Genomic DNA, 14,070 nt, shown 5'->3' with positions numbered 1-14,070 from the left:
GGAGATATGGATGCTGCCAGATGCAGCAGGTAGTAGCTAGAGACAAGGCTGCTCCCTTTCAAAGGACGAGCAATAGGAATGGATGCTCCGCCTCATGCAGTATGACTACCTGGCCTGGTCATCTGCCCTGTGCTGACAGCATGGATCTTGGCAGCAGAGCTGTAGGGCTGCTGCCAGTTCAGTCTCTCTCCTATCCCTGTCCCCCAGTCCCTCACTGGGGTTCACAGCTTTCCTACATATCCTGCTTTAGGACAGTCTGGGTACGTCTACACAGCAGCGCCATTTCGGAACAACTAACGTTATTCCGAAATAACAAAGAGAACATCAACGCTACAAGCCCTTATTTTGAAATAATGCTGAGCTGGAGGACTTCTTCCTCTGACTCCTGGTAACCCTCATTTCAGGAGGAGTAAGGGAAGTCGGAGGAAGGATGCTCTTCCTTCGACTTCCTGCTGTGCAGACAGTGCCACAAGCTGCATTAAGCTGTTTTGACTTAAGCTACACAATTGATTAGCTCAAGTTGCATAGATTAATTCGACTTTGGCTCTGCAGTGTAGAAGTGCCCTCTGGGTCATTGTCCCCACTTCTGTGTAATTTCCAGCTCAAGTAGATGTTCTGGTAAAACCCGTGCACGAGAGGTGGAAAATAATTAAGTAGAAATACTTTGTTACTCTACTCAAGTACATTTTTTTGGTATTTGTACTTTACTTAAGTAATTTATTTTTGCGATACTTCGACTTTTACTCGAGTCAGGTTTTTTTAGAAAATCGTGTATTTTTTACTCCACTATTTCCAGAAGCATTTCGTCTCTCACTACTTTCATCACCCCACTGACATTTGCACAAGCCAGCAGTCTGATTTGCTAAAGCACAGCCACATGCGCAAAGCGATCATTATTCAGTTACAATTTTTTAAAAAAATAACCGATCAACAAGCACAATGACCCTGCCAATGAAAAGCCTTTTAATAGCCGCATCAACACCTTTTCATTCAAAACCAGTATCTATGCAGGGCAGGGGAGCCCTGAGCCTTGCGGGCAGGATCCAGCATGTGGGGGAGAAGAAGAGTGGTGCTGCTCATCCCTCCCCCCCCCCCCCAGCTGGGGGAATGCAGTGCTGGAAACTGATCGTGGGTTTCCCTGCTGCTCCCATTGGGCAGATTTCCCGCACCCACCTTCTGCCCAGATCTCCCATCCCTGCTCCACTCCTGCACCCAGACACCCCACCCTTACCCCCACTCCAGCACCCTACCTCCCACCCAGACTCCCACCCTTACTCTCATCCCTAGCCCACTCCCTGGCAGCCCTCTCTCGCATACTGAACCTCTTATTTTGGCCTCATCCCAGAGCCTGGGTGGGGCTCACAAAATCTACTAAACCTGGGACTCTGGAAGAGTTTATCTGGCCTGTGGGAAGCCCTGAAGCTTGGTCCTTCCTGCCTCTTCGCCCATTCCTCCCCCAGCATGGGGCCGGAGTGCCGGGGGAGTGAGGTATCTCAATTGGGGCCACATCAGTGAGGGTTGGGCTTTTGGGGGTGCTCGACTGATGTTTCTGACGATCAGTGGCCCCCGACCCAAAAATACACGGGGTTTGTTTCTACGGTGCATTAGAGAAAGACAGAGTCAGAGCACACTTCTAGTTCCACAAGGAAGCAGTGTAAGATTGACACCATGGCAAGTCCCATTATGTGTGTATCACAGGCCACAGTGGACAAGGCAGTGATGAAGTACATCACTGAAGGTCGCCAGCCATTTAGTGTTGCCGAGCTACCAGCATTTAAAGACCTTATTCACAACCTACAGCTCATATCAAGCCATCGTATCATACCTACAGCTCATATCTACCATCATATCAAGACCTGCTCTTTGTACAAAGATCTTTGATGCTGCCAAAAGCATGAAGAGAAATTTGATTGATGCCTTGAGTGAAGTGCAATACATTGTCACCACTGCAGACTGCTGGATGGGCAGGCGACACAGCTTCATTGGTGTAACAGCTCACTGGACTGATCCCAAGAGGCTGGAGAGACGTTCTGCTGCACTAGCATGTAGGCATATAAAAGCTGGCACACCTTTAACATTAAGGCCAGTGCCCTAAATGACTTTAATTCTGAATATCAAATAAGAGAGAAGATAATTAGAACAGCGACAGACAATGGGTCAAATTTCCTCAAAGCTTTCAAAATATTTGGCAGCAAAAACCACCAGAATACTGAAGAAAGGAGACTAGAACCAGAGGAAGAAACTGATGATGAGGATGAAGTAGAAAACCAAGTTGAATTTTACAAAGTTGCAGACTTCCTGGACACAGATAGCGGCCTTGAGAACCACCCACCAAAGCACCACCGTTGTGCCTGCCACTTCTTGAACTTAGTTTCATCCGTAAATGTCGTATAGGCTGAATCAAATGACACCTAAAAAAGCTGGCCAGGTCCATTTTTGCCAAATGCCAAGCACCGTAGAATAAAACTGGACACTCAGCTATTGTGGTGTGTTAAAAAAAGAAATCCTCGGCAGTGGATACCAAGGTGGAAATTAAACGTCCAGCTTGAGTGTTGATGAACCCTTTCTGAGATTCAGCCTCATTTTAACTTGCTTTAATTCCCCACCTCAGCTGTTTCCTTTGTATTAAGATTTGTATTTGTTTTAAAACGTACCACCTCCTCCCTCTAATAATCAAAGCCTACGTAATATGTGTGATGTTACAATGTTGAAGAAGCGAGCGTAGGGAATGGGGTATACTGTGGTTTGGTGAGCATGTTGGCATGTTCTGTGGACTTACCTAGATAAATAGTAGCTACACTTTTTAATTGCCCAGCATTTAGCTTTTGCATATCAGTTCTGGACATTTCAAATGATGGACTGAAGTCTCCTCTTGAGACCTTCAAGACTGGCCTGCAGCCCAGTCTTAAGGAGGACATAAGAAGAGGTGGCCACCATGGCTATGTCTAGACTGCAAGCCTCTTTCGAAAGAGAGCGTCTAGACTGCATGCGGAACTTTTGAAAGAGCAAGCCGCTTTTTCGAAAGAAAGCACCCAGTGAGTCTGGATGCTCTCTTTCGAAGAAGCCCTATTTACATTCAAGAACGCCTTCTTTCGAAAGAAGCACTTTCAAAAGAAGGCGTTCTTCCTCGTGCAATGAGGTTTACCGCCGTCGAAAGAAAAGCCGCGTTCTTTCGATTTAATTTCGAAAGAACGCGGCTGCAGTCTAGACGCAGGTGAAGTTTTTTCGGAAAAAGGCTACTTTTCCCAAAAAAAACCCTGAGTCTGGACACAGCCCATGTGTGATACAGCTTTTGCATAAAAATGAGTATTATGAATTCACTTTCCCAAACAGCCTTTAAGGCACAAAGGGGGTATCTAGACTACCGGGTTTTTCCAACAAAAGTGGCCTTTTGATGACATAACTATACCTGCATCTACACTACCGCCGCATTCTGTCAACAGTAAGTCAACAGAACGCGGGAGTTTTGTAAACCTCCTTTTACAAGGAAGAATATCTTTGTTGACAGAGATCTGTCAAAAAAAAGGCACTATTGCATGCAAACTGTGCTTTTTCAAAAGAGAGCGTCTAGACTCTATTTCGAAAAAGTGGCTTGCTTTTTCAACAATACTGATCGTAGACTAGACGCTCTTTTTCGACAGAGGCTTTGTCAACAGTGCCTGTCGACAAAGCCTCTGTCAAAAAAGGCATTCAGTCTAGATGTAGCCAGACACACTTTGGTCTTCCTTAAGAATTCTTCTTTCTTTTTTTTTAAATCCCCCTACTATCAAACATGTAGCGTGGCATTTCACTCTGATTCCTTAAGAATGTCTTTTATTATGAAAAGGTTTTTTTTGCCAGTTGAGTGTAAAAAATTGGCAGATAAAATTTGCACCATTCCAGAGGTATGCAAATCTTTCATTTCTATCTCCCTGAATCACTATTATTTTTAGAATTATTGATGTCTAACTGATGTTAAAGTCTCTTAATATTGGCATGGGTTATGAAATTGATAAATGAGATGCCAGATTATTGAAGGTACATCATTGTTTTTAATTGATTCTCTGCTGGAAGGATTTAATTTTTCATTAAATGTTGGCATTTTCCCCAGCGGTTTTAATATGGCCAAGCTGGTTTTCCTGTATGGAGACAGCTTGGAAATTATTTTTTGTGTTTACACGGCAGGAATTGATGGCTGTTAATCCTCTTATCTCTAGATATGGATCCACATGGCAAAAATGGTACTAATGGTTGGCATTAGCTGTCCTCCAGGCTATGTCTAAACTACAGAGTTTTTTCAGAAAAATGGCCTTTTTTCTGAAAAAAACTTCAATTACTTCCACACTGCAGTCGCGTTCTTTTGAAAAAAAAAAATCATAGACTTTAAGGTCAGAAGGGACCATTATGATCATCTAGTCTGACCCCCTGCACAGTGCAGGCCACAGAATCTCACCAACCCCCTTCTAGAATAATCCTCTCACCTATATCTCAGATATTGAAGCCTTCAAATACTTTGAAGACCCCAAGATGCAGAGAATCCTCCAGCTGTGATCTGTGCCCCATGCTACAGAGGAAGGCGAAAAACCTCCAGGGCCTCTGCCAATCTTCCCTGGAGGAAAATTCCTTCCCGATCCCAAATATGGTGATCAGCTAAACCCTGAGCATGTGGGCAAGACTCACCAGCCAGACACCCAGAAAGTTCTCTATAGTAACTCCTATCATCCCTCCATTGACCTATTTACCACTGATAATGAATGGTCAATTAGTTACCAAGATCATGTTATCTCATCAAACCATCCCTTTCATAAACCCATCGGCTGCGTCTAGACTGGCATGATTTTCCACAAATGCTTTTAACGGAAACGTTTTCTGTTAAAAGCATTTGCGGAGAAGAGCATCTAGATTGGCACGGACGCTTTTCTGCAAAAGGACTTTTTGCGGAAAAGTGTCCGTGCCAATCTAGACGCGCTTTTGTGCAAAAAAGCCCTGATCGCCATTTTAGCCATCGGGGCTTTTTTGCGCAAAACAGTACTGTGCTGTCTACACTGGCCCTCTTGCGCAAATCATTTGTGCAAGAGGGCTTTTGCCCGAACAGGAGCAGCATAGTATTTCCGCAAGAAGCACTGATTTCTTACAGTAGGAAGTCAGTGTTCTTGTGGAAATTCAAGTGGCCAGTGTAGACAGCTGGCAAGTTTTTCCGCAAAATCAGCTGCTTTTGCGGAAAAACTTGCCAGTCTAGACACAGCCATCTAGTTTAATCTTGAAGCCAGATAGATCTTTTGCCCCTACTACTTCCCTTGGAAGGCAGTTCCAGAACCTCACTCCTCTAATGGTTAGAAACCTTCGTCTAACCTCAAGTCTAAACTTCCTACTAGCCAGCTTATATCCATTTGTTCTTGTGTCCACATTGGTATTAATCTTAAATAATTCCTCTCTCTCCCTGGTATTTATCCCTCTAATATATTTAAAGAGAGCATTCATATCTCCCCTCAGCCTTCTTTTGGTTAAGGTAAACAAGCCAAGATCCTTGAGTCTCCTTTCATAAGACAGGTTTTCCATTCCTTGGATCATCCTAGTGGCCCTTCTTTGTACCTGTTCTAGTTTGAATTCATCCTTCTTAAACATGGGAGACCAGAACTGCACACAGTATTCCAAATGGGGTCTCACCAATGCCTTGTATAATAACACTAACACCTCCTTATCCCTACTGGAAATACCTTGCCTAATACATCCCAAGACCATATTAGCCTTTTTCACGGCCATGTCACAATGGCGGCTCATAGTCATACTATAATCAACCAGGACTCTGAGGTCCTTCTCCTCCTCCATTACTTCAAACTGATGTGTCCCCAGCTTATAACTAAAATTCTTGTTATTAATCCCTACCACTTCTCACTATTAAATTTCATCCTATTGCTATAACTCCAATTTACAAGGTCATCCAGATCTTCCTGTAAGATATCCTGATCCTTTTCTGAATTGGCAATACCTCCCAACTTTGTGTCATCCGAAAATTTTATCAGGACACTTCCACTTTTGGTGCCAAGGTCAGCGATAAAAAGATTAAATAAAATTGGCCCCAAAACTGATCCCTGAGGAACTCCGCTAGTAACCTTCCTTCAACCTGACAGTTCACCTTTCAATATGACCCACTGTAGTCGCCCCTTTAACCAGTTGCTTATCCACATCTCAGCTTTCATATTAATCCCTATCTTTTCCAATTTAACCAATAATTCCCCATGTGATACTGTATCAAATGCCTTACTAAAGTCGAGGTAGATTAGTTCCACTGCATTTCCTTTATCTAAAAAATCTGTTACTTTCTCAAAAAAGGAGATCGGGTTGGTTTGGCAGGATCTACCTTTTGTAAAACCATGTTGTAATTTGTCCCAATTGCCATTAGCTTCAATGTCTCTAACTACTTTCTCCTTCAAAATTTTTTCCAAGATCTTGCATACTACAGATGTCAAACTAACAGGCCTATAGTTACCCGGGTTGTTTTTTTTCCCTTTCTTAAAAATAGGAACTATATTAGCAATTCTCCAGTCAAATGGTACAACCCCTGAGTTTAGAGATTTATTAAAAAATTTTGCTAATGGACTTGCAATTTCATGTGCCAGTTCCTTTAATATTCTTGGATGAAGATTATCTGGGCCCCCTGATTTACTCCCATTAAGCTGTTCAAGTTTGGCTTTTACCTCGGACATAGTAATATCTACCTCCATATCCTTAGTCCCATTTGTTATGTTACCATTATCCTTAAGCTCTTCATTAGCCTCATTAAAGACTGAAGCAAAATATTTGTTTAGATATTGGGCCATTCCTAGATTATCCTTAACCTCCACTCCATCCTTAGTAATTAGCGGTCCTACTTCTAGAGAACATGACCTATGAAGCCAGGCTTCATGAACTGGGCTTGTTTAGTTTGGAAAAAAGAAGATTAAGGGGGGACATGATAGCGGTTTTTCAAATATCTAAAAGGGTGTCACAAGGAGGAAGGAGAAAATTTGTTCCTCTTGGTTTCTGAGGACAGGACAAGGAGTAATGGGCTTAAAGTGCAGCAAGGGAGGTTTAGATTGGACATTAGGAAAAAATTCCTAACTGTCAGGGTGGTCAAATATTGGAATAAATTGCCAAGGGAGGTGGTGGAATCTCCCTCTCTGGAGATATTTAAGAACAGGTTAGATAGACATCTGTCAGGGATGGTGTAGACGGAGCTTGGTCCTGCCTTGAGGGCGGGGGGGCTGGACTCGATGACCTCTTGAGGTCCCTTCCAGTCCTATGATTCTATGATTCTATGATTCTTCTTTTTTTGTTTTTTTCCTATTTATATGGCTATAAAATCTTTTACTATCGGTTTAATTCCCTTTGCAAGGTCCAACACTACCTGACTTTTAGCCTTTCTCACTTTGTCCCTACATGCTCTGAGGGTATGTCTACACTACCACCCTCGTTGGAACTAGGGTGGTTAATGTAGTCAATCAAAGTTGCAAATGAAGCCCGGGATTTAAATATCCCGGGCTTCATTTGCATCTTGCTGGGGGCTGCCATTTTTAAATCCCCGGTAGTTCGGACTCCTTGCCAGCAGCTTCACGCGGCACGGAGTTGGTAGTTCGAATTAGGCTTTCTAATTCGAACTACTGTTACACCTCATTCACGGTGGTGTAACGGTACTTCGAATTAGAAAGCCTAATTCGAACTACCTACTCCGTGCCGCATGTAGCCGCGGGCACGGAGTCCGAAGTACCGGGGAATTAAAAATGGCGGCGCCCGGCAAGATGCAAATGAAGCCCAGGATATTTAAATCCCGGGCTTCATTTGCAACTTTGATTGACTACATTAACCACCCTAGTTCCAACGAGGGTGGTAGTGTAGACATACCCTAACCTCAATAAGGTAGCTTTCTTTACTGATCCCTCCCATTTTCCACTCCTTATATGCTTTCTGCTTTTTCTTAATCACCTCTCTGAGATACTTGCTCATCCAGCTTGGTCTAACACACCTGCCTATAATTTTTTTTCCTTTTCTTGGGATATAAGCTTCTGACAGCTTCTGCAACTTTAACTTAAAATAATTCCAGGCCTCCTCCACCTCAGGATCCATAATTTCTTTAGTCCAGTCAACTTCCCTAACTAATTTCCTTAATTGATTAAAGTTAGCCCTTTTGAAATCAAAAACCCTAGTCTCAGATTTAATTTTGTTTATCCTTCCATTTAATTTGAACTGAATTAGCTCACGATCACTCGAGCCAAGGTTGTCCCCTACAACCATTTCATCTATGAGGTCCTCACTACTCACCAAAACCAAATCTAAAATAGCATCCCCCCTTGTTGGTTCAGCAACTACTTGATGAAGGAATTCATCAGCTATCACATCTAGGAAAATCTGAGCCCTATTATTATTACTAGCACTTGTTCTCCAGTCTATATCTGAAAAGTTGAAATCTCCCATGATTACGCAGTTTCCATGAGTATTTACTTCATTAAAAACATTAAAGAGATCTTTATCCATATCCAAATTGGATCCTGGATCCAAATTGGATCTGTAACACACCCCAAGCACTATCCCAGGGGAGGATCTGATAGTTTTCTTTCCCAATGTGATTTTTACCCAAACAGACTCTGTCTTCTCCATTCCATCACTTTTTATTTCTTTACAATCTACCTCATCTTTGATATACAGTGCGACTCCACCACCTTTACCCTTATTTCTGTCTTTCCTAAACAGCACATACCCTTCAATACCTGTACTCCAGTCATGCCTAGTATTCCACCATGTTTCTGTTATTCCTATAATATCTGGTTTCACTTCCTGGACCAATAGCTCTAGTTCCTCCATTTTGTTACCTAGGCTCCTCACATTGGTGTACAAACATCTTAATTTTTGCTGTTTGGCCTCACTCACATTCTTTACCCAATTTGGCATGGACATTGTACCTCCAATATGACCTATTAGACTACAGTAGTATCCACCCCACCCTTCCTCATGTACATTCTCCTACCCCCAGCTATATCCTTTCTTACTTCGTTTTTCTCCCTCTCAGTGTTAAAATCCGGCGTAGAGATTACCTGGACATCTCCCAACCATCTCCCCCAAATTCCTAGTTTAAAGCTCTCTTAATCAGTTGAGCCAGCCTCCATCCTAGAAGTCTATTTCCTTCCTTACTTAGGTGAAGTCCATCCCGAGAGAACAGTCCTCTGTCCATAAATGCCTCCCAGTGACCATACATCCCGAAGCCCTCCTTATAGCACCACTGCCTAAGCCATCTATTGATCATCATAATCCTGTCACATCTTAGTTGCCCTTCTCTAGGAACAGGCAGAATCCCACTAAAGATCACCTGAGCCTCAATTTCCTTGAGCGTCCTCCCCAGCCTAGCATAGTCTCCCTTAATTCGTTCCAGCGAGAATCTAGCCGTATCATTTGTTCCTACATGAAGGATGATCAATGGATTCCTTCCTGCTCCCTTAATATTCCTCTTCAACCTCACTTCCACATCCCATATCTTAGCACCTGGCAGACAGCACACCCTTCTATTCTCTGGATCAGCTCTGGTTACAGGCCTATCTATTCTTCTCAATAAGGAGTCCTCAATCACGTAGACCTGCCTTTTCCTAGTGACAGATATTTGAAACCAGAGGGAGTAAAACAGGATAACAGCACTCCCTGGGGTTGTGTTGTGGTCCTAAATGCATTGAAGGTGCTCAGATCTGCCGGCAACAGTAGTGATGGGAATATCTAGGGCAGATAGCTAATTTGTTCCTGCCTGGAAGAGCTTACTCCAAATTCTAGTGAACGGAGCTGGCTGAAAAGTGACACGTACTTTTCACAAAAACTTCAAAAAATATTTATCTTTTTCAAAAAAAATTCCCATAATTTCAACCTTCCCTTTGTTACTTACTCTACAGGGTGTCCCTGCTATAAGTCGTCTGTTCCACACTAAAGTCATTGATGCTTGTAGGAACTGATGCATTATAAGTCCTTCCATTCCCCGCTCTTAAGTCGCACAACCCACACACCCCTAAAAATGTGCACAAATGAAAGTGAGCCGCAGGAAAAAAATTCCCCACTTTCAGTTGTTTCATTGTACATTCCAAAAAACTTGGATTTATCTTGGACTTATAGCAAGGACAGCCTATACCCACAATGCCCAAGTAGAAAAAGGGAAAGTGTGAGAGTGTGAAGAAGAGAAGGAAGGGTGGGGAGTGGCAGCAGCTGAAAAAAAGTCATTTTTTAATGAAAAACTGATTTTTTAAAAAAAATATGGAAAATGGCTCTTGCCCCAGTGAAAATTCTGGTGGGAAATTTTCATTCAATGAATAACAAAGTTTAGTGGATTCACAGGGACCTTGACTCTCCAATATCACCAATCTACCATTTCTAAAAGTATTACTATCCACTCTGGAAAAAAAGGTTTTACACAATATGCAGCTTCCCGGTATTGTAGCATTGCATTGGTGATTAAGACATTCTTTCTTATTGGTGCCACAGTAGTGAATAAGAGGCCTCACTTGAGAATCAGAGCCTCACTGTGCTTTACAAACACACAGGAAGAGACAGCCCATATTCCAGGGAGCTTGCAATATAAATAGAAAAAGAATATGTGAGGGCAGTATTATTTATCTTCAACCTAACTTCAGGAGTCTAGCTTTGAGTTTCCATTTTTAAAAACATTGGCCAACAGCTTTTGGGTTCTTAGACCAGCTGCACTGAACAAACTTTTTTCTTTTAAGGCTATATGGACACAATATGCATGATCTCTGCACAGATATCAAAGAAGGCAGATAAGATGTTCCCCTATAATGTCCCTTTGCAGGAGTCTAACCTAGATCCTTACGCTCGGCAGAAGAGAACATAGCACTTCATTTAAGGATGTCTCACCAACCAGATATCTGCAGGAATCAGAATTTCCTTTTCATGGAAAAAAATAAATTTTAGTTCTGAATCAGAATGGAGGGGGGAGAATTTTTCTGCAAAGAGGAAATCTATCTATCTATCTATCTATCTATCTATCTATCTATCTATCTATCTATCTATCTATCTATCTATCTATCATGGGATTTTGTCAAAATCTGCACATTTTCATGGAGAGTTTGTTTAAAAAAAAATTCCCATTGGAAAATGCCATTGTCTGAAAGTTCTGTCATTAACTCTCATTGCTGTTTCTATACCTCAGGCACAAGAGAACAGATGTGCAGAAATACTTCGCATCCTCAACTCTGCTTGAGGTCTGTGCACCTCTGAAAATCAGGACAGACGCCTTTCAGAAGCTGTGCATCTTCACATCATCTCCATTATATGCACAGGCCTTAAAAATACCCTGCAGTCTATGGTATGTTTGAATGGTTTTCCTTATCTAGGCAGATTTCCTGATTGCATATGATTCTAGGATAATTACTTAATTTTACTTACATAGTTTACATTGGGTTTAGAAAGGATTGCTCTGTTTTTCAGCAGTGAACAATCAAATCAATTTTTTATGAAAATTGCTTAATGGCCATCTGAGATAAGTGTTTGAGGCCCACTCTTTCCACGTAAAGGCAGAAATTCTCTTTAGCAAAGTACATAGTCACAAGACTGTCTTACTGTAGTGATTATAAACAAACCGTTCAGAATAATATCACCTAAGTGTCCATCACATCAGCCTCCCATTTCTTAATCATCTGTAGTTCCTACCAGACTGTACAAATTTCCATCCATTTGTCTTTTCTGGCTTTATTTTGTAATTTTCCATGTATTTTGCTGGGAGGAAGTGCCAGCCAAGGAAGAGAAAGTCCCTGGCTCAGTGAGCTTACACTTTGAATACACAAAGAATGGGAGAAGGGAAATTTTATCTGTGTTTTGCAGATAGGGAACTGAGGCACAGAGCTATTAAGTGAATTGCTCAAGGACATGCATGGAATCTGTAGCAGAGTCAGGAACTAAAGTCATTGTCTCCAGAGTCTTAATTAGTGTTCCCTCTAAGATGAGTGCTTGGGTGGCCACCCAGGAGAGATTAAAATAACTCCCAGCTGATTAGCAGAGTGCCCATAGTACCCACAGCCGGCAGCATGTGTTTCTACTGGTGGTGCACATCCACACATGCCTCAGGGCACATAACAAAATTTATTTTGCACATGGATAAAAAAATTAGAACATTGGTCTCAATCTAGTGCTTTACTCACAAGACCCTCTTCCTTCTCAGTACGCTCTAAGGCCAACATCAATAAAGTGCTACATGGGGAGAAGGGAGAACTACGGAAATGTGGAAAGTGGAAAAGTTTCACTTCTCAAGCTCCAGAACTGAAAAAAACAACCAACCAACCCAACCCTCCCCCACCCCACACACTTTTTCTTTGATCAGAAAACCAAACTAATTCCATCGTAAATTTCAAGTGAAAAAACCCCCACTCCTCATTTCTTCAAAGTCTTCCATCAAAAGTATTATTATTTACTGTTTGTATTACTCTAGAGCCTACTTGCCCTGGTCATGGACCTCATTATGCTACAAACACAGAACAAAAAGACAATCCCCATCAAAAGGAGTTTTCAACGTAAGTAGCATTTTTCAACCCGTTCCACCCAACATAAACCTCTGCAAACAACTTTCCCTCTTCTCCCTCCAGATTGTTTCTTGAACTTGATGTTTCCCAAATGATTTTTGGCTCAGTGCTGGTTTACAGTTCTCCTTTGAGAAAGCAATTCATTCCCTACCACATAGGGAGCGGGGCTGGCAGTGGGAATAGTGAAAGGGAAAAACTCATATTCATCTAGCTAAATCAGTGTCACTCTCAATATGTGTGAGACCAGCAGGGTGCTTTCATCTCTCTCAAAGAAAGGCTTTTAAACAATGTGAGCTTTTTATTTTGTTTGTTACTGTGGTACACCAGAGAGTGTGAGGATTCCAGCAATTTTGTAGTTCTGATTTGGTAACCCGTCTATTCATTTCCAAAGTGTTGATGATAGAGGCGGCAATATTAACTTACCCTCTCCTTTCTGGCAGTTACATTGCTTTAGGTAAGATCATGACTGAGAACAATGGAAAAGACTCATGTGATAACTCAGGATGAAATCCTCCAAGAGATGAATTACTTAGGAGGAGAATTTCAAAAGCGCTGGGGAATTAGTGTCTAAGCCCTTAGGTTCCCCAGAATATAACTGTTTAATTTAATAATTGTTAAACAGAGATAATGACTCAGAATTATAAAATGCAAAGAAGACATATCCATATTATATGTATGATTCATGTGTATATTTGTCATCACTGAAAATTTATTTTATAACTTCTTTAATGACTGTTTATAACTGATATAGGATTTCATTCAGATGTCTCACTATAATTTATCTTTACTTAATGAAGGCTTATAATAAAGTGTTCAAACTAATGTCATATCCCCTCCAATTCCCTGACTGTTTCATCAGCATTGGAAGTGATTTACATAGCAATTAGAGCACACCCTTTTCGATAGAGATCTGAACCTTCTGCCCATTTTTGTCCAAGTTCACCAGCTGCCTTCTGGCTCTAGTGGATGTTTGACAAAATTAAGCAAAGGACTATTCTGGTTTGTTCTATTAAATGCCAAGGAGGAGAACATAAATTACTTCTCTGCAGGCTGAATCTATCTGGTGCGACACTCTCTGGTCTGGCAACATCCGTGGTCTGGCATGGTATTAGTTAGCCAGATGTCCACTTAACATGGGTGTAGCCTAGTCTCCCACAATCCCAAGAAGCGTGTTTACAGCCACCAATCCTGGCTCTCAGTGTTCTGTGCTCTAATTTACCCCTAAATGTCTCCTAAAAGCTCAGTAAGCAGTGGAACTGTTGGTAATGCTGCTGGATAATATTGACCTCCCATGGTCCAGCAAATTCTCTGGCTCGGCACCAGTCAGGTCCTGAGGGTGCTGCACTAGAGAGGTTCAACCTGTACTCACCATTCATCTATTCCATTATTATTCTTTAAGCAACCCCTTTAAGCAACACTGCCCAGTCTTCAGGGGATTAGTTTATTTTTCTTTAAGGGTATGTCTACACTAGCCCCCTAGATGGAACTAGGGAGGCTAATGAGGGCGACTGAAATTGCAAATGAAGCACGGGATTTAAATATCCCACGC

The 14,070-nt window shown here is 41.9% G+C and overlaps 1 long non-coding RNA gene across 1 annotated transcript in view; it reads left to right on the top strand.

Moving 5' to 3' along the window:
* Window positions 1-12,536, top strand: part of LOC149521326 (uncharacterized) — a 52,581-nt gene extending 40,045 nt beyond the window's left edge. Inside the window, exons 2-3 of the long non-coding RNA XR_016348021.1 lie at window positions 11,156-11,311; window positions 12,431-12,536. This is a non-coding gene — a long non-coding RNA (uncharacterized LOC149521326). The remainder of the gene's footprint in view (window positions 1-11,155; window positions 11,312-12,430) is intronic.
* Window positions 12,537-14,070: the final 1,534 nt, after the last annotated feature.

The sequence above is a fragment of the Pelodiscus sinensis genome, chromosome 28, assembly GCF_052426305.1.
Source record: "Pelodiscus sinensis isolate ZL-2025 chromosome 28, ASM5242630v1, whole genome shotgun sequence".
Classification (NCBI taxonomy): Eukaryota; Metazoa; Chordata; order Testudines; family Trionychidae; genus Pelodiscus; species Pelodiscus sinensis.
Note: the sequence above shows the minus strand (reverse complement) of the source record. Positions and strands in the feature narration are given on the sequence as shown.